The following is a 24,423-nucleotide window of genomic DNA, read 5'->3' as shown; positions in this document are numbered from 1 at the left end:
CAGTGGGAGCAGCCATCCTGTGGGAGCTGTCTGGCAAGCTAGGTTGACCTGGCAGGGAGGGGACCTGGAGAATAAATCTCCCAACCTCACTGTCCCCCTGCCCTCCAACTTCCTGCCACTACCACCTATTGGCTAAAGCCAACCAGAAGAGGAAGGACAAGAGAGCCTGGTCCATTTAGTGACACAGTCCACATGGGGCATGAAGCAGAGTAGAGGAGGATGGAGAATGGATCTGGGGAACAAAGGGAAGATATCCAGCCCACACAGTAACCCCAAGGAACATCAGAAGCCCTCAGAGTGGGGAAGGATGTCCTTTGCAGACTCTCTCCTGGTAATTTTGCCATGTCCTCGGAGGTTAAGACCATCTGCCCTAAAACCTGATGGACTTTTTCAAAGCTCTCTAATTCTCTCTGAAGGGGTCCGTTGCTGAACCAATCAGAAACAGACTCAACTTCTACAATCACCATTCCATCCCCTGCCTTTCCACTAATGTAATGTTCTTCTGATTTCTACATGAGTCTACAGGGAAATCATTTGCCAATCTATTTTCTCCTCACTTTAGTGTTCACAGCCATTTAAACTCCCTGTAATAATCTTGCATAAAGTGAACATTTCACTTCACACTGGAGGTCGAGAATATTCTTAGGGTGCTTCCAGGACAGGCTTTGGGAAGTGAGCCTTTCTGAGTGCGAAGTAGGCTGGACAACACTCAGAGTTAGGGCTGGGTGGAAATCAAAGCCAGGACTAACTGCTTTCCCATCCCATCTGCTTCTTAGAAAAGTGCAGGCATCATTAGCATGTCAAAAACTTTGCATATGCTTCTGAGGGGTTAGTTTTTGGCTTTTTTATGACATGCACACAGTCGCCCTGCCTTCTGGAAAAGCTTGTATTAGTAGCACTACAAAAATGTGAAACCCTGGAGATCAGGAGAATTCCATTTCCTAGACCACATAAATTGAAAAGTGTCTCCCAAAGCATCTCCACTCTTCAGAAATATCAGTGACGATGTGGTTTCTTGTCAAGTGAATTTTATAAGGCATGATTTATAAGCTAATTTAATTACAGCAATGTCCTCACATAGCAAAGTAAGTAAATCTCACAAAGAAAATGGATATGGGGAACTACTGTTTGTATCATTGGAACATAATAGAGAGCAGCAATAGGAAGGGTATGTGAATGACTCTTCAGTTTACACTCACATATACAAAGGTACTTGTTCTGTGATGGTAACACCTAGATGAGTTATTAGTGTTCATTAATAAGTAAAACATTTATTTTATAAGCATATTTTAATTTTATGACTGTTACATGTAAAGCAAGAAGTCAAGTTTAACCAACTTCGATGCCTTCAATTTTAAAAGAAGTCAAACTAACAAATATTCACTTTTACAATTGAAGTACAAAGATAATTCTTGAATATTGAAATTGTTTATATTCTTACTGTTTAATTTTAACTATTACATTCACAATTATGTGTATGTTTGATACACACACATATATAATGATGTAGCTCTTATTTTTGAGAAAATTATGCTGCTAAAATTATACCCCAAAAGACCTGAATTCCCTACTACGCTAGAAATTGACAAAAAAATCTCCTAATCCTTGCACTCTTCGGAATCTGCTGTAAATTTCTAATTTTTGGTGGGATGGGGGTGGGGCATGCAAGCAAAGCTATATACGAACCCAGTTTTACATGTAGTGATTTTAGTGGAATCGGCGATTTATTATTTCAACAAATATTGACTGAGCACCTACTAGATGCCAGTCCCTGCGTTAGATGCTAGGAATATAATGTAAACGTGGCAGGAGAGGTCCCAATCGAATTCTGGTGGAGGAGACAGACAAGTAAACAAATAAATAGGCAGTGTCATTCCAAGGGGTGACAAGTGTTATGATGAAGACACAGCAGGGTGGAAGGGTAGGAAGTGACTGGGAGGTGGTTGTCTTAATAGGATGGTCATAATAGGAAGGCCTCTCTGAGGAGTTGATATTTGAGCTAATAACAGAATTAAGTGCAGGAGCGAGCCATGAGAGTATCTGGAGAGTGTTCCTGGCAGAAGGAATGTCAAGTGCAAAGGTCCTGAGGTGAGAAGACCTGCTTTGCTCTTAAGAGGACTTTGCAAGCTGAATTCAGCATTTGTCAGTATCTGCACTGTCTCACTTCTCATAGAACTTGAAATAATAGTTAGGGGTTATTTTGAAACATTGAGCACTGTCTAGTTCTTGAGTAGGTTTCTCTTCCATCATCTAATCCTGTCCACTGATGGCCCCAGCTTCTGTGGCTAGAAGGGAGACACAGAATTTACTCTAAAAACAGTGCTGAACTTTAAACTGCTTCTGAAACTTCAACAGGTACATGGTTCTGATTCAACAGATCTGAGGTGGAGCCTGAGAGTCTGCATTTCTAACAAGCTCCCAGGAGAGGCCTATGCTGCTGAACCATGCTTTGAATAGCGAGGACCCCAAAAACTCAGAACTGGGCAGTAAGGAAACAAATAACTCTGGACCAGAAGTCAGGAGACCTGAGTGTAAATCTAGATGATGACATTCACCAACGGCGTGACCTCAGGTGAGTCACTTAGTCATTTCTTCATTTAAATTTTTCTAAATAAAAAAATCTAAAAAATCCAAGAAAAAGTATTACTTTCAGATAAAATCAAGTCGTGCCTTCTGTTGTGCACAACCTATAAAACCATAGTCATCTTGGGGACCGCAGAAGAAAATGACAGAATCGTAATTCCTAACAGATTTATGAGTCATTTCACTTTATCGCCACACAGACAAAACATCCTTTTTTATTTAGTTAGCATAGTCTAATGAACTTAATAGAAGGCCTTGCTCTGCTGGGAACAGTCATAGTTTTCATAGAATACCTCAGAATGTTCTTTTATGAAGCATGAGTCTGCAGCCTCATGATCCCTGCTGCTTTATCGATGCCTCAGGAAGGTGGCAAGACTTTAGAGGGCATAGTTGTGTGGTACATTTAGGGACACTGGGTCCCAAGGACAATGGCTTCAGCTTTGCCAGAGTCCTGTGACCCAAGAATATCTTGGAAGCACCGGAATTGCTGGGCTTGAGAGGGAGCTAAGATCCTGTCCAGTATGAGAAAATTGTCAATGACCATAAAACAACTGTCCAGTTCTGACATGGGGAAGACTCAATAATTGAGTTCAAATTTTTCTCCACCGTGGGTATTTAAAATTAAATTTAAGTTAAAGTAATAAAACAATGTTTTTATATTTGGATTTTTGGACTGAGAGTCATTTCTATTACACTAAGTAACATACTTTGAAATGTATGATATGCTAAGCACGCTATATTATCTCATTTGTCCTCACAACTCTATGACTTAGATAAAATAATCTCCATTTTACGAATGAGGAAACTAAAGCTTAAAGGAGTTCATAGCTACTTGCCTAAAGTCACACAGCAAGTAATCGGAGGAGCCAGTTGAAGCCAGGAAGCCTGACTTCAGCATCTAAACTCTTAGCCCTTTTACCATGCTTTTAGGTGGCTACCCACCTATCCATAAGGCCATCTAGCCTCCCTCTACCAATTCTCATTTCTAGCTCTCAGCCTACGGAATAGGGTCTGCGATTTATTAAAGGAAGATGGTACTCTGTGTTGTAACAGAAATGTAAGAAATCCTAGCTCACAGAGCACAAGAAAATCATTAATTCTATCCTTTTCAATAGGCAGCCAAGCTTTCCATAATGCAGATGACTAAAAGATAGAGCTGATTGTGTCCAGGAGGGTGTGACTCTACTGCTAAATATCCTGGCTGGTGATGCTCTCCTCTCCTGCAAAGAGTGGGGTTCTTCCAAACGACACTGGTGTTCTCCACTGCCCCCACGGATGCATAACTTAGTTAAGCCTGCCAAAGTCACACACTGTGCCTCAACCAGGGCCTGAAAAGAGCTGGTCCCACACTAAAGGCAATTTGTGAAACATAATTAATCGCAGATTCCTTCTGGAGCTGCTTAAGCTCCTTGATGTCTCAGATGTATGGCCAGGAGGAGTGCTCTTTGGCAACTGAGCATCCTTCCGCCTCCAGCTGGAGACGAGGTCCAAATGACAGAAACCAAGGGCATCACTCAAATCAAGTTTGGCTTTCTCAGGACTTGGTGGGGCAGGTTCGGATGCATGAATGGGGCTTTGGGGAGCCTATCCTTTCAGTAGATCCAAACCACACAGATCATAGAGATCTATGGAAAATAATGTCTTCCTCATGAGCTGACTGTTAGTGATAGTCTCTATTTGGCTTCACGGCACTCTGGGTGGGAAAATGAACCAAAGAACCTTTTATTTCAGTAAAAGGGACAATGTGATCAGCAAAAGACATGCCCAGTAACTTAATGGATATGCTTTCCCAAGAAAACATTTAGTTTCAGAGAAGCACTGTAGGCTTTGATTCTGCTCCTGTAGCGTTTCTAATTGTATTTATATTATTATCAAATCACAAAACTCAGATGGCTACAGCTGCCTATAAATTTAAATCTCCCCAAACCCTAACATGTGGCTGTCATATATCCCATTTTATAGATAACTAACCAAGTTAATATAAACCTGAAATGATTTTAATCTTTATCAAGATCAAATCAAACTTACAAGCAGAGAACATTTAACAACATGGATGAATCTCATGTATATTGAACCAAATTAAAGAAACCAGATAAGAGAAAGCACATATGATATGATTTTATTGATATAATGTTCAAGAACAGACAAAACTAATGTATGGTGACAGAAATCAGAACAGTGGTTACTTCTGGGAAGGTGGTATTGACTGGAAAGAGGTATGAGCGAGACTTCAGTAATGTTGGAAATGTTCTAGATTTTGATTTCAGGAGTAGTTCCACAGGAATATAGAAATGTACAAATTCATCGAGCTGTACTTCTAAGATTGGTGCACTTTACTATATTTAAATTAACTCTCAAAAAAAAAAAAGAGAGAGAGAGATGAAGCAAAGATGGAAAAGAGTAGCGAGAACATGATCTTCGAGAAAGGAAAAAGACAACCAGACAAGAGTCTTTGCATAACATCATTTCAAATGATTGTGTAAAAGCTTCTGAAATAAACAGGTGCTAAGTTGAACATCTGAGTCTTAAATATACCAAATTATTGTATCAGTCACGTTACTGGCAGGAAACAAACCGAGCATGTAGACTGGGTAAGTTGAGACATGTTTAATAAAGCACGTATTCATAAAGGATTGGGCAAGTACTATAGAGATCTACGGAGAGCGCTAGCACTGGCTCCTTGGCTCCTGTCTCTTGCTAGTGTCCCCCACTGATTGGACCCAATAGGAAGCCCAAGAGTGAGGGAGCCTATGAATGCAACTCCTGCTGGTCAGCCTCCTGGCCACAGAAGGGAGAAGGGGGAGCAAAGTGGAGTGTGGACTTTAGGGAGTGGGAATAAAATACTCAGCACCAGAAGGAAAGCAAACAGATCAGAAGGTTCCCGCCCTGCCTTTGCCAATTGGGCATCTGCTGGGACTCCCGCTTCTTCATTTCCTTCTGCCCAAACCACCTGTCCATTTCCTGCACATTTTACAACACTTTTTCTGTGTTCGATGTCCAGTTTCTGGGTATCTGTGCCTTTAGTGTGCTTTGACCATTTGATGACATCTCCTTAAACTTATCAGTTTAGTTCACCATAGGCCAGCATGGAAGTGACATTGGAAGTGACACTGCAGCCAAAAAATGAATGATGATGAGGAGCTATCCATGCAGAGATTTAGAGGAGACCATCCTATGCAGAAGGAAAACGCTCTAATCTATGGCGACAGAAATCAGAACAGTGGAAAAAGCTTAAAAACTCTTCCCAAATAATGACTTGCACTTGAATCTCTATTCTCTAGACCATTCTGTGCAAGTTCGAGGCTGAGACAGAAGAGTGTTTGAGGTGTTTGAGGAACAGACAATGCCCCCCAACATCCAGAGCTGAATGCTTCGTTACTTGTTAATTATTGCAAGGCTCAGCTCCATGATCCGGCACTCAGACCCAGGGAATCCTTCATCGCTGGGTGGAGAGGAAGCCTTGCTTTCTCTGGACCTGTTTTCTCATTTGTGCAGTGGAAGCTTGCTGGGATCGTGCCTGAGCTCACCTCCTACGCTAAAAAGATATGACTCTTCCATGCTATCAGAAGAAAAGGTGCTAAGTGTCATTAGTTTATTTGAAAAATACTAAGTAGGCACCTACTGTGTTTTCGCTATGGGGCTAGCGTAGCCGATGCTGTCAGTGCAGCAACAAGTAATACACTTGGCGTTCACCATCCCCATGCCTGCTGCTGGCTTCGTCCTGCAAGCACCAGTCACTCTCCAGCCAGGGGCTTTTTCTGGCCGTGGCAGCACACCCAGCCTGCATGCAAGGAAGGCCAGAGTGACTGGGGGCGCCCCAGGAGGAGCCCTGGGCCTTGATGAATGAGAGTGGGAGAGTTAATACCCCCGGGCTCCTCCCCCTCGGGTGGGACAACCCCGACTGTTCTGCACGCCTCCTCCTGGAGCTTCTCGGGGCCGTGGAACCCCGGTCGCCCTCAGAGGTGGCCTGCTCTTTAACACACCTTGCACTGGCTTCTCTTCCTTCCCTGTCTCATTTCCTCACTCCTTGACTGATGCTTTCCCCAAATAAATGATTTGCACTTGAATCTTATTCTCAGATCCACTTCTGAGGGAGCCCCACCTAAGATAGCTAGTCACAGTGAGGGATACCGAGGAGTGTAAAATATGTCTCCACCCACAATGAGCTCACCATCCAGTTAGTAGTTTTTAAAAGTAGATATTAAAGCCTTGAAATATAACTTTTGATCCAGCAGTTCAACTTCTAAGACTATATCTTACTAAAATAATCATAGTTGTGTACAAAACTTAGATACCAAAATGTTCATCTCTCATCAAAGCAATGAGAATAATGGATAAAATTAGAAAATGTAAATGTTCTGTGGCTAAGAAATAATTCAATTAATAATGTTACATCCATACAACAAAACACTACATAGTCATTAAAAACCATGTTGCAGAATAATATTTAATGACATGGACATAGTTCGCGAGACACAATTAAATAAAAAAGAGTTAGAAAACAATATCTCCAGAACATATCATTTTTGTCAATAATAATATATATGTGCATAGAAAAAATGCTAGAAAGCTAAAATACCAAAAGATTAATAGTTGCTTATAGTTTCTCATCTCTGGATTTATCTGTACTTCCAAAGTTTCTATGAATAACATGTATTTTCTTACTTTTAAGGCAATGTGTTATTAGTTTACATAGTCTAAGATAAAGATAGCATTTCTCAGTCGTAGCGCTATTGACATTTTGGAATGGATCATTCTTAGTGATGGGACTGTCCTGTGCATTGCAGGATGTTTCACAGCATCCCTGGCCTCTACCCACTAGATGCCAGCAACACCCTCCAAGTCATAACAACAAAAAATGTCTCCAGACATTGCCAAGTGTCCCCTGGGAGCAAAATCACTCCCAGGTGAGAACCACTGGTCTAAGAGAACCTAAAATGGTAGCAGTTAATGACCATCAAGAGAAATAAGATTATTCAACATCTTTCAGATTTGCATGATTTTATTTTATTTTGAAGAAACCAATACTATGTCAACATTTAACCTAAGTCATATTCATTCCAGAAAATGAGGCCACTTCCTCAAATCATTCATTTCCCATCTGTCCTCACACTGGACAAAGAACATGAGATAAACCAAACCCTGCAAAATGTTTAGTATCAAAGACTTCCCAAGTACCATAATTTACAGTGATTTAACTGCGCTCCCATGTACGTACACGAATGTAACATGCAAGGAAGTTCCCTAAGGGGTTTGTGATAGTTATATTAGCCTGAACGGAGAAGATTCCATCACCAAGTGCTTACTGAGCACCTGCTGTGTGCCCAGCACTGTTCTAGGCCCTGCAGATAACAGAGGGGAACACGATGCACAAGACGCCTACCCTGGAGGGGCAGACAATAAACACGGCACATCCACCTGAACGAGATCATTTCACGGAGAAGATAATTAGATCACGTGGAGGAGATTCGCCCAGTAGCACAAAGTGCCTTTAACTGGCACAGCCTCTCTGAGCGCCGAGTGCAGAGACTGTGGCATCTATGCAAGGACCTGGGCATAGACTGCTGAAAGCTTGATTGGATAAGCCCTGAGTCAAGAGCGAGTCAGACTATTTGAGGGACAGAAGGAGAAGTGGCTGGACTACAGCAAAGAGAAGGAAGGCGAGTGAAGAGGGACGATGTTGGGGGCCAGGTCAGGAGGTTCCTTGAAAGGTCTTAGCAGGAAATTTCGGTTGCAATTTAATTCCCCCAAGAAGGGGAGAGCAAGATCTGGTTTATGCTTTAGGAAGATCCTTTGACACTGTGTGGGAAGTAGACTGCAGCAGGACGAGAGTGGCACAGGGAGGTTTGCCATTTGACCGTCGCAGTAGCTCAGATGAGAGACACGGGGTGGTGGCCCAACTAGGTTGGAGGGGTGGAGACGAAGCAGTTGCATTTGGAAGAAGATTTGGGGAAAGGGTTGGAAGCCTGCGTGGGCCTCACAGTACTGGTGAGATGAGCCAGCTGTGGGAGAGGAGAGGCGAGAGTGTGGAGCGCTTGGGGCTTGGCAAAGCACTTGGGCTGCCTAAAGCTGAAGCTCCAGGGAATGAAGGAGTGACTAATGACAGACAGCATGAAGGCCAGGGCCTTGTAAACCCATTTTTATTTTTAAATAGGCTAACAGCCAGGAAGTAGGGCATTTTGTAACTTCCTCGGGAGTCAAAGCCAAGTGGCGCCAGGAGCTCCCAGCTGTGCAAGCACCACAGCACACATGCCAAAGTGTGGCCAACTTGTGGGGAGAGCCTCAGATTCTTTCTGAAAAAACCCTATTCGGTGGCTGATGCCTGAAACTCCATCATTTGAGATTTCTTTTGGTTTAGGTTTTTAGTTCAGGACAAAATGCAAATTCCCTTCCAAAAAGAAAAACGGAAGTCAGCGATGGAGACTGGGCCCTAAGGAGTAGTGTGACCATGAGCTTCAGGGCAGTCAGGAGTCAGATGGGACAGAAGATTCATTCTGTTTTAGAAACAGCTTTAGGGCCGTGGAACTGGAAGTACTGAGGCTCTACAGCGGATGACTGCTGAGTGATCAGGTTTCGATGGGGTGAGTGGAGCTCAGAGAGGAAGAGGGATCAATTAAAACCCGAAAGAGCATGCAGAAGGGCAGGAAGGCAAGTGGCCTCCTGTCCGGTGTGCAAATTGGAAGGCTCTTACTTCCTCCTCCCATGGCTGCTGGTCCAGTTCAGCCTTTGGCAGAGTAGGAAGTTCCCTTGGGGGATAAATCCTCAGGGCACTCATACCGGCATTTTCCCCAGGCTCCTCTGGGAGAGTAACCTCAACATTTAATTCAAAAATCAATTTCCAGAACAATTAAATGACAGTTTTGATGCCTTTTGAAAACTCAGTCAAATGTAATTTTCTCACTAAACGTCATCTTTTTTAATAGACTTTGCTAATTTTTCTTATCTTTAAATTCACTAACTTTTAAAACATATTTTCAACTTTGGAAGGCATTTAAATGAAACTCAACGTTATTTCAGTCTCAGTCACATTTTCCTCTACATTTCACCCTGACCCGCCAACTGCAGGATACAGAAGCCCTGGGGTTGGAGCTCAAAGGCTCTAGATTTTTATTCTATTCATGTTGTCTTCCCTCCATTTATTCCACCTTCGCTGGCCTCACCAATTTATTCATTCTTTCTTTCACTTATTTGATAAATATTTATTGAATTTCTATTATGCATCAGCTACTGTAGTAAAGGCTGGGGAGGTAGAAAAGTTAAATATTTGGTCTCTGCCCTAGAAGACCTGATAATGGTGGGTACAAATAAGTCATTAAAATGAAAAAATAAGCACTATAATTAAGATATGTCTAAAACACTGAAAATATATATGTGCTAAATTTTAATTTACACTTTAATTTACTACGTAAATAAATCCTATAAATTTATCACTACATATTTCATAATAATATCTTTTTAGGATAAATGCCAAAAAATTCCCTTCCCCCCAGCTCATTTTTTATTTCTTATGTTAGATTACCATCTAGTGGAATATTCACGTAACTACAGCGCCAATTGTTCTATTTCTTGTGTTAGAGTGCCATCGTGTGGAATTAATATGTAACTACAGATATGGCTTTTTCTATTTCTTGTGTTAGAGTGCCATCATGTGGATCTTTCTTGTAATTGCAGAACAGATTATTTATTTATTTTTCTTGTGTTATAGTGCCACCTAGTGGATTTGTCAAGTAATTGCAGAGAAGACTTTTTGTTGTTTTGGGGTTTGGTTTGGTTTGGTTTGGTTTTGCCTATTACTCAATTTGAGCGCTGCTGCCTGGAATGTTCACGTAATTCCAAATCAGATTTGTTTTTCCAAAAGTGTATACCCAACTTTCCAAAAGTTTGTGTTACACTGCATAGCTTTTACAAAAAACTTACATTAGTACCTGTTTTTACTAACCAAAAGAAATCCAAAGAAGATTTTTGCTTCTAGGAAAAAGGCGAAGTGTGAAAATTGCTTTCGACATTTGTTTTGCAGCAAGCCATTATCGGTAAGGCTTTCGGTCAATAGGAAGATATTAGTAATTGTTTTGGGAGCATCAAATGTTATACTCAGATTTTCGACTGCATGGGGGTTGGCGCCCCTAACCCCTCTCCTTGTTCCAGTCAACTGTGTGTTATGTGTTTTTATATGCAAACGTAAAGGAATCGCTGTAACGGGAAAACATACCTGATTTGTAATTACATGAAAATTTCACCAGGTGGCACTCTAACCTGAGAGATAGGAAAAAATTCTCTGATCTGCAATTGCGGGAAAATTCCATCGGGTGGCAGTCTAAGCAGACTATTAAGAAAAACTTATCTGTGTGGAATTACATGAAAATTCTACCTGGTTAATAGGAAACAAAAACTCTGCAATGACATCATAATTCCACACAATGACACTCCACATAAGAAAGAAAATAAATAATGAATTCTGCAGTTACATAATAATTCCACACGATGGCACTCTAACACAAGAAATAGAAAAAGTTAAGCTGTAGTTACATGAAAATTCCACAGGGTGGCAATCCAATATAAGAAATGAATGCTTTGTCTAGATTTCTTTTGTGGAGTGGGAGCTGAGAATTTGCATTTCTGATGATTCCAGGTTTGTGTTGATGCTACGTGTCTGAGACTGCACTTTGAGAACCAATGAAGTACCCACTCCTTAGATTTTAGTTTCACAGATAACTGGGTTTTTTTCCTGTATAATTTCTACAACTGTTCCATTTTACAGTTGAGGAACTATAGAAAAACCTGTCTCCTGAATCTTTCCAAAAACTCAGAATACCTTTTTTATTAAATCTACCAGTCGCTTTTGATATTAGTTTTTGCGAACTTATCTAAGCCACTTTACAATAGGGTGCCACGTTTCTTTTCCTTTCTCTCTGTACCTCTTGTTTTAATATGCAACTTAGTGGCTAAACACAATAAACTTTTATTATCTCACAGTTTCTACGGGTCAGGGATCCAAAAGCAGCTGAGCTGGATGTTTTGGGCACAGAATCTCCTGAGAGTGCAGCCCAGACGTAAGCTGGGCAGCAGTCCTCGGAAGGTCTGCCTGAGACTGGAGGGGCCATTTCCAGCTTCTGCCGGTGGCTGCGGGCACCACGTGAGCCTCTCCGCAAGGATGCTCAGACAGAGGTGGCCGAAAGAGAAAGCTGCAGTGCCTTTACGACCCAGTCTCGGCAGTGACCGATCATCACTTCTGCTGTATCTAGTGGTCACACAGACCAACCCTGGTTCAGTGCGTGAGAGGAAGAGGCAAGGGTGTACCAGGCAGTGACACCCCTGGGGTGGCCTTGGAGGCCACCACGCACAGACGGAATCCCATTCTGCGGAGGCATCCCGGGTGAGTGATATGTCCGTTAAGTCCTAGAAGTGCTGCCAATGAGGCAAATACCGTCCTCCTGGGGGGAAGGAAATCTTGTTTCTCGCTTTGCGCTTCCTCCGCTTCCTCTCACTTCGCCCTCTTTCAATAATCTCTCTAGAAAGATCACCACTTTCCCCACTTCCAGCCAGTCCTCCCAACCCAGCCCCCGCACTGCGCTCGCTCGCTCGCTCGCTCTCCCCCCACTTCTTATTATCTTCGCGTCACTTTCTTTTTCTCTCTCATTTATTCAGTTTTGAGAAATCCCAGGAGGATTGTCATTTCAAAACGATAGCCAGGAATGAGTCCAAGAGAAATGACAAATATCGAAGTCCTCTGGCCGTCGGAAGATCTAGTTCCCGTCTCTGAAAAGACACCGACGACTTAGCCTGCTGAGAGCCACTGTTCTTTTACAGCCGAGGTCCCAGAGCTGCCAAGAGCTGGATGGATATAGCTTTCCCCAATTATCGTAGTGTTTCAGTAAAGGCTCCTTCGGGGGAAATGCTATCGTGTGGGGAGTAATCACTGATGACTCCGCCCCCGGGAAAGGATTCACGGGGGGCACTTTCCACGAGGTCGTCCTGCACTGGGCTCTATTGCCTTAGAAAACTGCAAAATTCCTTAAAATGAGGGCGCTTTGGAAACTGAGCAAAGTCTCGTGGTCTTATGATATGAGGCTGATAAATATCGCCCCTTCCAGACGAGAATTTAAGGCGGACCTTGAGCTGATCCTCAAACAAGCCGCAGCAGCGTTACCTGGGAGCTGGCGGGAAAGGGAAAGGGGCCCGCCCAGGCCTGGGGAGTAGGGAGTCAGACCCCGGAGCGGCACCCGCCAGCCCCGCCTGTGAGGTGACGCGCTCCATTGGAGCAGCACCACTTTGGGCGGGGGCGGGGGGGGGGGACAGTACAGGCTGGACCTTGCTGTGAATGGAGGGTAAGTGCCGAGAGACACCAGCGGTAAGATCAACAAATAATGGGATGTGGCGTGACACTCATCTTTGCTTGAGTTTTCCAGCTGTGAACAGATATGTAGGGCTGGCGTTCTTTCCCTTGGCCCTGCTATTTTCTCCATTCCCGCTGCTCAGCCACCAGCACGCCGCCCCTCCTTCCCCAGAAATGGCCAGAATTCACTTTAGGGAATAGTAGCTGTGTGGCCAGGGAGAGAGGTGGCCAAGGACAACTCAGGGAGTTTTGTGTTTTGAGTCTTATAACAAGGGTCATTTGTTACCGGTTTCAGAGCCAACAAGCTTTTAAGCCCAAGAATCCCCAACTGAGCAAAGCGACGCTGGAGTGTGCCACCAGGGGCTGCCAGCAAGTCGCTCTCAATTCGATCACAGCCCATTGCTCTTTTTTATCGCAAACATGTGTAAACGCTCTCTTTACAATCCTGAAATGCGATTCATAGATAACATTACCTTCCCACACGCATAATTTTTAGATTTTTTTAAAAACGCTGTCATGTGAAGAAGTAATGAAAGCAAAAGTAATGTGTATGACTCAGCATGTCTGCTAGGACAGGGCCACATTAGAACCACAATGAATTGGTCGGATGTTTGCACCTGAACGAGGTAGAATCGCGGTCACGCACTGTGGCATTAAATCAGTGACTCAGATACCATTAGCGGCATTGCCATTGATGATAAAATTTTCCTGTGGTAAACAAGTCTTGGAAAAGCCTAGAACAAAATAAATGATTAACACAGTCTTTCCTCAGTTTACTGAGTAAATACCTTTGTATTTCTGGGAAATCCATTCAAAAACGATTTTTTATTTCCCATTAAAATGGAGTTAAGGTCTACATCCAGATATCATATACAGGTTTTAGATGAAGGTTTTTCTCCTACCTGAAGGTCCAGAGAAACATTTGAAAGTCATGTGAGAAATAAAAAACGTTTTCATTGCATGGGGTATCAGGCATCTAAGTTCAAAAGTACCCCCACCATCGTGACAGTAAATCCCCACCCACGGAAATACCCATCGTGAGTTTTAGGGGCCAACTCTGCTCCCACTGAGGATCACCGGGGTGAGAGGAGCAAATGCCCGGATGGAGAGAATAAGAAATCCATGGCTAAGGTCAGGATTGTGCTGGGGCACACGCAGCGACGGTGTGTGGGCCAAGGGTGTGCAGGCACTGTGTTGCCTGTCAGCGTGTCTTGGAAGCAGGTGATCCTGCAACAGCATTCACTTTTTGTCCAAGTCCCACTTTTTGGCCCCTTTACCGCCAGCCTTAGAATCAACAAAACTTAAAAATATCTAGAAATCCAGTTTTTATAGGTATAATGTTTTCTCTCGGCCCCAGGTAGATTTCTGAAAATGGCTTTAAGTAGCAATATGAATCAGATATCTAAAATGTTTGCATACTGTGGAACCAGCAATTTTGCCTCAAGAAATGTATCCTAAAAACTAATAGCAATAATTTGGATGTGGTGATAGCTACAAATATGCTCATCAAATATGGTTTACAAGTGCAAAAATGGAAAACCATCTAACCGTGTGTGTATCAAAAGGATTGATTGAATGAGTCATAACTACAATAAAATATTAGGAGTTAAAAATCAGTTGGTTAAAAATATTTAATCACCTGTGGGAGAGGGTTACAAAAATATAAGGTAGCTTCTGGTCTCATTTCTATATTTTTAAATGTGTACAAATGTAGCAAAAATATATCTCTGAGATGTAATATACTGTCTTATTAAGGAGTTTATGTGGGCTGTATGGTTATAGGATATTTTCGCTTTTAAATTTCGGTTTATCTTTAGTTTCCAGAATTTCAACATAGAACATTTTTCTTTTATAATAAAAAATGCTAGTTATAAAATGATGAGAAAATGCTTTATGAGAGAATCCTATTATAGCTATCTGGGAAAATCTGTGATTGCCCCTACCTTGTGTGTGTTTGGTCAATCCCGATTTTAGTTTCGTAGAAGTTGGCAAGTTTATTAAGATTGCCAAGATTTATCAACTGTTAAGCCAGTTATGCAGACAGCTGATGAGGCCTGGTGGATTTCTGTGAGTGGAGAACTTAACACAGAAAGAAGCAGCAAGCTGAGCAGCCACCACTGTCCTCACCTGCCACTGGACAGTCAACCTTTGGCCTGGTTATTTAATTAACGACTTTGGCCAAGTTCTCCAGTGATATGGATTCTGTCCCTTTATTTAGTAGCACTTGGTGGCCCCCAAATGGTAATTAACTATTGACTATAAAGATAGTAGTCACCCCTTAAATCAGCTGAGGATCCAGCTGATTCATACTCAAAGCATACCTAGAAATAGAAGTTTTTAAAAGTTGCTTTATTAATGAGGACAGCAAGTAGTTAAAAGATTTGCATATTTACCAAATTCTAGTACAATGCTTGGATGGGTCAGGCAGTCTTCTAAGTGCTTGGCAAATATTAATCTATATAAGCTTCATAACAGCCCTATTAGATGAATATTGCCCTTATGCTACTTTTAAGGATGAAGAAACCCAGACACAGAGAGGTTAGGCGACTTGCCCAAGGTCACACAGCTACTAAGTGGTTGAGCCAGAATTTGAGAGCAGATGACAGCTTCCAGAGTCCATGTGCTAGGCTGCCTCTCCCTAAGCCTGTTCTTAGCTTTCCAAAGGCCACTTCTGTTTGGGCATTAGCCACAGAAAGTTATTGACAGTAACTTCAGGCTAATTAGCCACAGTCTGCGTGATGAGAGAACAAAGCCAGATGTAGAAGGATTTGCTATGTGATACCATCTGTGGTCTGGTGAAAAAGCCAGCCCAGGGAGATGCAACCCGCAGACGAAAGGAAAGCTTTGCCTCTGCACTTGTCAGGCCGCGCAGAACAGGTCAAAGGCAGCACCAAGCCTGAAACACAGATCTGGTGGCCCCAGCATCTCATGCTTACATTCTCTCGGCTTGAGCACACCCATATTTCAAGAGGGAAGATTCAGAATCCATTTTTTCACATTTCTACATTGGCCGATAAAAAGAGATGATTCTATCCACCATTATTCTCACATCTTACAGTGGATTTTCCCAGGAAACCCATGCTTTCATGAAAACACTATGGCACTTCTTTCAATTAACTTCCCTTGGAGTCCTGTCTTGAGCAGGTATATCTTATCTTCCATATTTATAAAATGCAAAGCTAATGTTAAAATCCTTTTTTGGTGTCTCATTTTTCCTAGGACAAATGTTATAAGTCCTCGAGGAGTCTAAAAGGACCATGATGACCTATTGCCAATCTTGTTTCTATTTCTCAAGAGTGTCTTTGACCTGGAACTGTGCCGGGCACACCCTTCTCCTCCCAGACCTCCACTGGTTAGTTAGCCAACTCAGTGGTCAGATCGCTTTTGAAAGGGGTTTCTCAGCCTTTCCTGACCACCTCCAGCCCCTCAGCCCTCCATGACACTTCTTTACAATGGAAATGCATTCGTTATGTGTATAATTATGTGTGTAATTTATCCATTTGATAACTGTCCTCCCTCTTAGACCACAAGCTCCATGACAGCCATGATGTCCCTGACCCCTGTAACTTCAGTGCCTGGGTTATAGGTGTTCAATACATATTGTGAAACGAATGAATGTTCATAAATGTTTGTGATGGCCCGACATGAGCAAATCCCTCCGTGGCTTCAATATGTTGCAGTAAATACCGAAAGGTGGAATGTAGATTTTGTTAAATCGACTAAAGATAATTGTTTCGTATGTGATCACTAATGTCTGGCATCTATATTGCTCTTTCCACAGTGAGAAATTTTCAAACATCCACAAGAGTAGAGAGAAGAGTACAGTGAACCCCTATGTGGGCGCCAGCAGCCGGCACAGCTACCAGCTCGCAGTCATGTTGTTTCCTCCGGGCGCATCCTGCAAACGCCCCCAGGGCAGCCACCACCCGTACCAGATTATTTTAAAGCGCTCCCGGATATCATATCCTCTCCACCACACAAACTTCAGTATCTGTAAACGATAAGGACTCTTGGTAAATTACTTTAATACCATTGGCGCACAGGAACAATTCTTTAATATCACCAAACATCTAGTCAGTGTTTAAATTGCCCAAAATATCTGATAAATGCCTTCTTTTTTTTTTTTTTTTTTTTCTGGTCAGCTTTTTAGTTTTATAGCCAGGATCAGCAGGTTGCCTTTGGCTGAGCCTCTTAACATAGGACGGTTCTGTGTCCTCTTTTTTCTTTCTTCTTTTTTCTTCTCTTCTCCTCTTCTCTTCTCTTCTTGCCATTTGTTTATTTAAGGCACTTAGGTCCTGTCTCCTGTACGGTTTTCACTACTTTTGACTTTGCCCATCGCATTCCTCGCATCGGTAGGAAGCCTAGAGACTCGACGGCATTGCCCTGTGATTTGATCTCCTTGATTGCTGGACAGGGGTATTAAAACTCTCTGGTTCCTCTTTATTAGTGGAAAGTGTTCTATAAATAAATTTCCCTCATCGGCTATTGGTTTACTTTGAAATTCAGTCTGTACAAGTGAGGCAGGATAAATCTTCAACTTCTTCTCTTTACCGGTTTTTAGAATAATGACATTTGTGCAGCTCCTTGCTTCTAGATCTTTCCCATGAAGAGAATTAGGATGTATATATTTTTAAGGGGAAAATATTCATGAGGTTATGCTGCTATTTCCAGTTCAAATGCAAGACCACCAGGCTTTTACTTCCTTCGATTTTATATTTGGGTCTTTTTCCTTTTACACTGAAGATCTTGGTTCCTAATGACATTAGCATAATTACCTATTCACTTTATCCTCAGTCTCAAGTAACATTAACACTGATAACTGAAAACAATGTAACGTATTTTTGGCAGTTGGTCTTGTTCTCGCTTTATCGCCTTATCGTGTTGTTAATACCACAGAGTCATTCTCTGTGGGGCTATGTCAACAACTTGGTATATGATTCAATTCGTTTTTGCATTTCATTTCCATTTTTGTTCCATTTTGTTTTATGGTTATGTACAACATTTATATGGTTCCGAAGTCAAAATAGCCCCTAACCATAATCTTTCGCCAGCATGAGGCCTACCACATCGAAAACGCTCAAATATTCATTGACTTTTACAACCTTTGTTCTATCGTAAATCATCCACTGGCGGGGAGGGGTGACTCCCACCAAGAAAGCCAAGAATTGGTAAGGACCATTGTTTGCCCTAAAGTTCAGCTAGACTGAGTACTTATAGGGTGATTTGCAAAGGAAAGGCGTAGCTTAGGATCTGTAATCTAAATCTTCTGGCTTCACTTAGAGAAGCTGATCCTAAACTGGCTAGCGATGGAGGGAAGAGTCCATCCAAACCTCGAAGCCCTCCTCTTTCCTTTCTTCCTCCCTTCTTTCTCTCCCTTCTTTCTTTCTTTCCTTCCTTCCTTCCTTCCATTATTACAGAGACTGTCAAAGCTTATTTTCCTTTAAGAAATGAAATTATTCTTTTTCTTTTTAATTGAGATATAATTGACATTTAACATTATATTAGTTTCAAATGTACAAGATAATGATTTGATATTTCCATACATTGCAAAATGATCACTACAATAATTCTGGTTAACGTTGGTTGTCACATAGAATTATAATTTTTTCTTGTGATGACATCTTTTAAGATCTCTTAGCAACTTTCAAATATGCAATACGGTGTTGTTAACTATAGTCACTGTGCTATACATTACATCCTCGTAGCATTTTATTTTATAACTGGAAGTTTTTATTTTTGGACTCAGCCTATTTTGCCCTGTGGCTCCCCCCACCTCTGGAGACCACCAATTTGTTCTCTATACCTACGAACTCCTTTTGTATGTGTGTGTGAGGGGGGGGTGTTTGTTTCAAATTCCACATATAAGTGAGATCATACAATATTTGTCTTTCTCCATCTGACTTATTTCACTTTGCACAATGCCCTCAAGGTCCATCCATATTGTCACAAGTGGCAAGATTTCCTCCTTTTTATGGCTGAATAATATTCCATAGTATATATACCAGATCTTCCTTATCTCTTCATCCATTGATGGACACTTAGGTTGCCTGCATGTTTGGGCTATTGTAAATAATGCTGCAGTGAACATGGGGGTGCAGATATTGTTGTGTCCAGAATAACCAGACCCAACTTGAGTGCTCTTAACCAGGAGACAGTTTATTAGCCGGCGGCTGTCCTTGCAAAGGAGCAGCCTCGAAATGCCAAGATACAAGGTTTTTAAGCCCCAAATCCTATTCCTCATTCTGTCTTAAACACAAAGGTCCATCTTTCTCCCATTCACTACCTGTCAACCCACTGGTCAGGTGTGCAAGCGGGAAGTACAGAAGCAGAAAGCTTGTGTTAGAATGTTATGTTCCTATGGGTGATCGCCTATGTTCCCATGGACAATAGCCAGTGTTCCCATGGGCGATGGCCAAACAGTAATTTTCAGCTTATATACAATTGATTATTTTTCATGCCACGCAAGCAAGCAGGGTTACACAGGCTAAAATTGGCAGTTAGCGTATGAGCTCATTGTTACAAGTTTCATGATTAACAGAATGTGGTTGGGGGTTCCAGAAACTAGGCCTAAGTTATAGACTTCCTTTGTCCAGTTTCAGGTTTTAATTATTCTTTAACCCTTTCATATTTCAGCGGGCTATTACATTCCCCACTGGTTTTCTTTAGAATGACTCAATCTTCGAGTCAGAAGTCGGGATTTCTGGCTAATGGGTCGGGGCTGACGCTCCTAAAATTAAAATCTTTGCCCCAGTTATATTGGATTGGATTAAACTCTTAACCCATTTGATCAAGCATGGCCCAAAGGTCAGTAATAACAGCAGAATTATCAATGGTCCTGCTATAGCCGACAATAACGTGGTTAACCAAGAGTTTCTATTAAACCAAGATTCATACCAGTTGCTTCCTTGTTTTAACTTCTCATTTCTGTCTTTTACTCTTTGTCTAATTAATGCTAAACTATCCCTAATAATTCCAGAATGATTAACATAAAAACAGCAAGTTTCTCCTAGTGCTACACACAAACCTCCTTGCTTAAGCAATAAGAGGTCTAAACCTCTTCTATTCTGCAGTACTACTTCAGCTAAAGAATTAAGAGATGTTTCAAGATGATTAATTGATTTCTCTAGAGTGCTTAAATCATCATTAATCTGCTTTGTGAGCCAGGCTATACCTTGGTTCCCTGTAACCAAAGCAGCAGTCCCAATTGCAGCTGATCCTGCCACTCCTAGGCCAACTAGGAGCGGCACAAGCAGTGGAACTGCTCGCTTACGCCGAGGATAGTTATATCCTCCCCCCAAATCCATTGCTTGTCTTCCTTCTTGTCCGCTCATCATATACACCTGAAGTATAACATGAACCAGCACACAAAATCCAGTATTATTTTTCCAATAGTTAAGATTAACATAGGGAGTTAAACCAGTATTACAAGCAAACCAAGTGCCACTAGGGGCCGCTAAATAAGTAGAAGAGGTGCTATTTACTAAAATAGATGATTTACAATTTTCCTTATACCTAGATTTATCAACTCTATAAGTGTTAGTATTCACACAAGTTCCCTTTCCTTGTAAATCTCCCAACGTTACAGATGGGTTTTTGGTTCCCCAAGGGCAAATAGTAACATTCGGAGATGTTACATTCCTAATAGCAGTTTGATCTGTGCCAAGGTTAGCAATGACACCAAGTCCTACACAATAAGGTGGGGCAGGGTTCAGACAAAACCAACAATCCTTTGTAGCATTTGAGTTACTGTCATTAGCAAACTTATAAACATTATTGATAACAATTAACCCAATTATAATTATTCCCGCGAGAGTCTTATCTTGAGTGGATCCTCTGTGGGTGTTGCCTTCCATTTCTCTGTCTCCGGGGGAGGTTGAGCTGTCTTAAGGCAGGTATGGTGAATCCAATGTCTTTTTCCTGCAACTTTGACAGCCGTTGGTGTGGTCAGGATTACTGGAAACGGACCATCCCACCGGGGCTCTAGGCTAACAGGCTGGATCTTCTTTATCCACACCCAATCGCCTGGATGATGTGGGTGAGGCTGTGATGTCCCCGGAGTCGGTCTAGCAGCTTTAATCAAGCCCTTGACTTGATTTTGGGTTTGTTGCAAGGCCTGTAGAGACTTAAGGAGACTTGTATTATTACTCATTGTAACCTTTTCAATTCCAATTTTAGGGAGTAAAGGGGGAGGTCTCCCAAACATTATTTCATAAGGGGAAATTCCCATAATATATGGAGTACACCGGGCCCGTAACAAAGCAAAAGGAAGAAGGCTCACCCAATTCTCCCCAGTTTCCAGCTTAAATTAGTTAAAGTTTCCTTAAGTGTTCTATTTATCTTTTCTACTTGTCCTGAACTCTGAGGTCTGTAAATACAATGTAATTTCCAATTGATCCCTAATACCTTAGCTAACATTTGACTTGTTTGGGCAATGAATGCCGGGCCGTTGTCGGACCCCAATGATAAGGGCAAGCCAAATCGAGGCACTATTTCTGTAATTAATTTCTTAGCTACTACTTGTGCAGTTTCCTTCTTTGTGGGGAAGGCCTCAGTCCATCCAGAATAGGTGTCAATGAATACCAGAAGATATTTAAATCCAAAAGTGCCAGGAGCAACTTCTGTAAAGTCCACTTCCCAATGCTCTCCAGGAGCTTGTCCTCTTAATCGAGTGCCGATATTTTCCTTTGGGATGGGGCGAGAGTTGACCTGTGCACATATTGGGCATCGTGCACTCACATCCCGAGCCTTTGAGGTTAGTCCAGGAATATAATAGTCTCTTTTTAGCAGTTCAATTAACTTAGTTCCTCCAAGATGGGTAGCATTATGCATCTGGCTAATTAAGGTGTTACCGAGCGCAGCAGGGAGGACCGGCCTTCCATCTGGAATCCAAAGCCACCCATGTTCAAACTTCCCGTGCAGTTGCTTCCCCAACTCTATATCTTGGGGGCTATAGTCTGGAGCCTGTACCAAGGGGGGCACAAGAAGGGGACCAATTATGACGTTAGTCCCCACTGGTTTTCTGGCTACTTCCTTTGCTGTTTTATCTGCCAAGCGGTTTCCTTTTTCTACCGCTCCTTCCCCTTTTTGATGGCCGGGGCAATGGATAAGAGCCACTTTCTTAGGTAGCCAGATAGCCTCCAAAAGAGCCAAAATCTGCTCCTTGTTCTTAATTTTCTTTCCCCCTGATGTCAATAGTCCTCTTTCCTTGTACAGGGCTCCATGTACATGTGCCGTTGCAACGGCATCTCGGCTATCAGTATAGATGTTAACAGTCTTTCCTTGAGCCCATTTAAGAGCTTCAGTCAGAGCAACGAGTTCAGCCTTTTGGGCTGATGCCCCATGGCTTAGGGCCTGTGCCCATATCACATCCCTGACTGTTACTACGGCTGCCCCAGCATACCTTACTCCGTCGGATACAAAACTGCTTCCATTGGTAAATAATACCGCATCCGGATTAGGCCATGGCTCATCCTTCAAGACTGGCCGTAGTCCAGTTACCTGCTCAAGGTGCTGAACACAGTGATGCAATGGAGCCTGCGGGTCATCATCCGGGAGCAGCGTGGCAGGGTTCAGGGCTGCAGTTTTCAAAAACTGGGTCTGTGGGGGGTTAAGCAACAGTATCTGGTACTGAGTAATCCGGGCGTTGGAAATCCATCTTTCAAGAGGGCTGCGCAGCATGGCTTCAACTGCATGTGGAGCCACAATTTCAATATTTTGGCCCAAGGTCAATTTTAAAGCGTCTTTGGTCAATATAGCAGTAGCAGCTAGTGATCTCAGGCAACTAGGCCTTCCTCCAGCCACCGGATCTAGTCTCTTTGAGAGATATGCCACTCGTTGCTTAAATAGTGGCTTTTAATTTCTGGAGCAAATCTCTTCCAAGCAAAGGAAAAGGACATTCAGGCATAACTAAAAACGAATGTGTGATGGTTCCCTTTCCCAAGTCAGTAATTTTTGCCTGTGTCCGTGGGTATGCCTTCCCTTTCCCAGTGGCTCCTTGAATTACAGTCTTTTCTTTGGATAACAGACCAGCAGTTTCTGTTAAAACTGAGTAAGTTGCACCAGTATCAGCTAAAAAGTTCACAGGTTTGCCCCCTACTTGTAAAGTTACCTTGGGCTCTCAGGGGCTCATTAGATAAGAGCCCTGACGCCCCTATTCATCTTCCAAAAGAATGAGGGGCCTTTTTTCTTCTCACCTCCTGGTTGCTCCTTTTCAGAGCACTCATTCTTCCAATGTCCTTCCTTTTTGCAAATAGCACATTGGTCTCTTCCTAGCCTAGGTTTTCTATTTTGGCCTTCTTCGTTGCTAGGTCCCCCTCTATGGTTAGGGTTTTGTTTTTTTGTTTTTTTGTTTTTTTCAAGGAGGTCGGTTTCCTTGTTGTCCCACAAACACGACCTTTTGCACATCGTCCCTATTGTTAAAGACCTTCTGAGCTATTTCTAATAATTTGGATAAATTTTCTCCCTCAAAACCTTCCAATCTCTGTAACTTCTTTCTAATGTCAGGGGCCGACTGGCTAATAAAGGCCAAATTAATGGCTCTTCTATTGTTGGGGTCCTCCGGGTCAATAGGTGTATATAGGCGGTAAGACTCTAATAGTCTTTCCAAGAATGCTGCAGGTGACTCGTCCTTAGTCTGAATTACTTCACTTACCTTGGACAGATTTATTGGTCTACGTGCAGCAGCCCGGAGTCCCTGCAGCAGAAACTGGCAATACCTTAGGAGAGCCTCCTTACCTTGATCTGTATTTGGATCCCACTGGGGACGTTGAGTCGGAAACACAGCCTGTAACCTGGTTAAGTCTGCTGTAGGCTGTCCATTTGGGTTTGTTACTCCTCTAGCCGCCTCCCGCAAAATTCTTTCCTTTTCTTCAGTAGTGAATAAGACCTGTAAGAGCTGTTGGCAATCATCCCAAGTGGGCTGATGGGTAAAGAAAATAGACTCTAAAAGGGAGGTTAGTCCTTATGGTTTCTCTGAAAAGGATGGCGTTTGCAATTTCCAATTATAGAAATCACTAGTACTGAATGGCGAGTAGATGACAGTAGGCTCACCGCCACCTCCTGGAATCACCTTCAATGGAGCTTGAACAGATACTGGCTCTTTTCAGGGAGGTTGAATCAGGGGAAGGTGGCCTATGACCCCTAGACCGGGTTACAAGAGGTCCCGGTCCCTCCGGAGGAGGACGTCTACCCCCATTTCCATTGTAGGGTGGCGGATACCAGTCATCCTCCGAGGGAGGTCCCTGCAACACTGGTGGGGGCTTCTTAAAACCCTGGGGTATGGCTGCCATTACAGTAACGGGTGCACGACTGCAATTCTGTAAGTATTTAGGGGCATCAGAAACAACATCAATCCAAACATCAACATAAGGAATTTGGTCAGGATGCCCAGGATTTCCATAAATCACACTTCGAACCCGGAATGCAGCCTGCATGTTAAATGATCCCTCGGAGGGCCATCCTACTCCGAAGGTCGGCCAATCTAATTGACAAAAGCGCTGCAAATCAAA

The 24,423-nt window shown here is 42.6% G+C and overlaps 1 long non-coding RNA gene across 1 annotated transcript; it reads left to right on the top strand.

Annotated features, from left to right (window-relative positions):
• The first annotated feature begins 5,146 nt into the window (after positions 1-5,146).
• Positions 5,147-17,881, top strand: LOC120594300 (uncharacterized). Its single transcript, XR_005650537.1, has 3 exons — positions 5,147-5,174; positions 11,557-11,956; positions 16,698-17,881. It is a non-coding gene; the product is annotated as an uncharacterized LOC120594300 (long non-coding RNA).
• The last annotated feature ends 6,542 nt before the right edge of the window (positions 17,882-24,423 follow it).

This window comes from Pteropus medius, unplaced genomic scaffold (assembly GCF_902729225.1).
Source record: "Pteropus medius unplaced genomic scaffold, Ma_sr-lr_union100, whole genome shotgun sequence".
Lineage (NCBI taxonomy): Eukaryota > Metazoa > Chordata > Mammalia > Chiroptera > Pteropodidae > Pteropus > Pteropus medius.
Note: the sequence above shows the minus strand (reverse complement) of the source record. Positions and strands in the feature narration are given on the sequence as shown.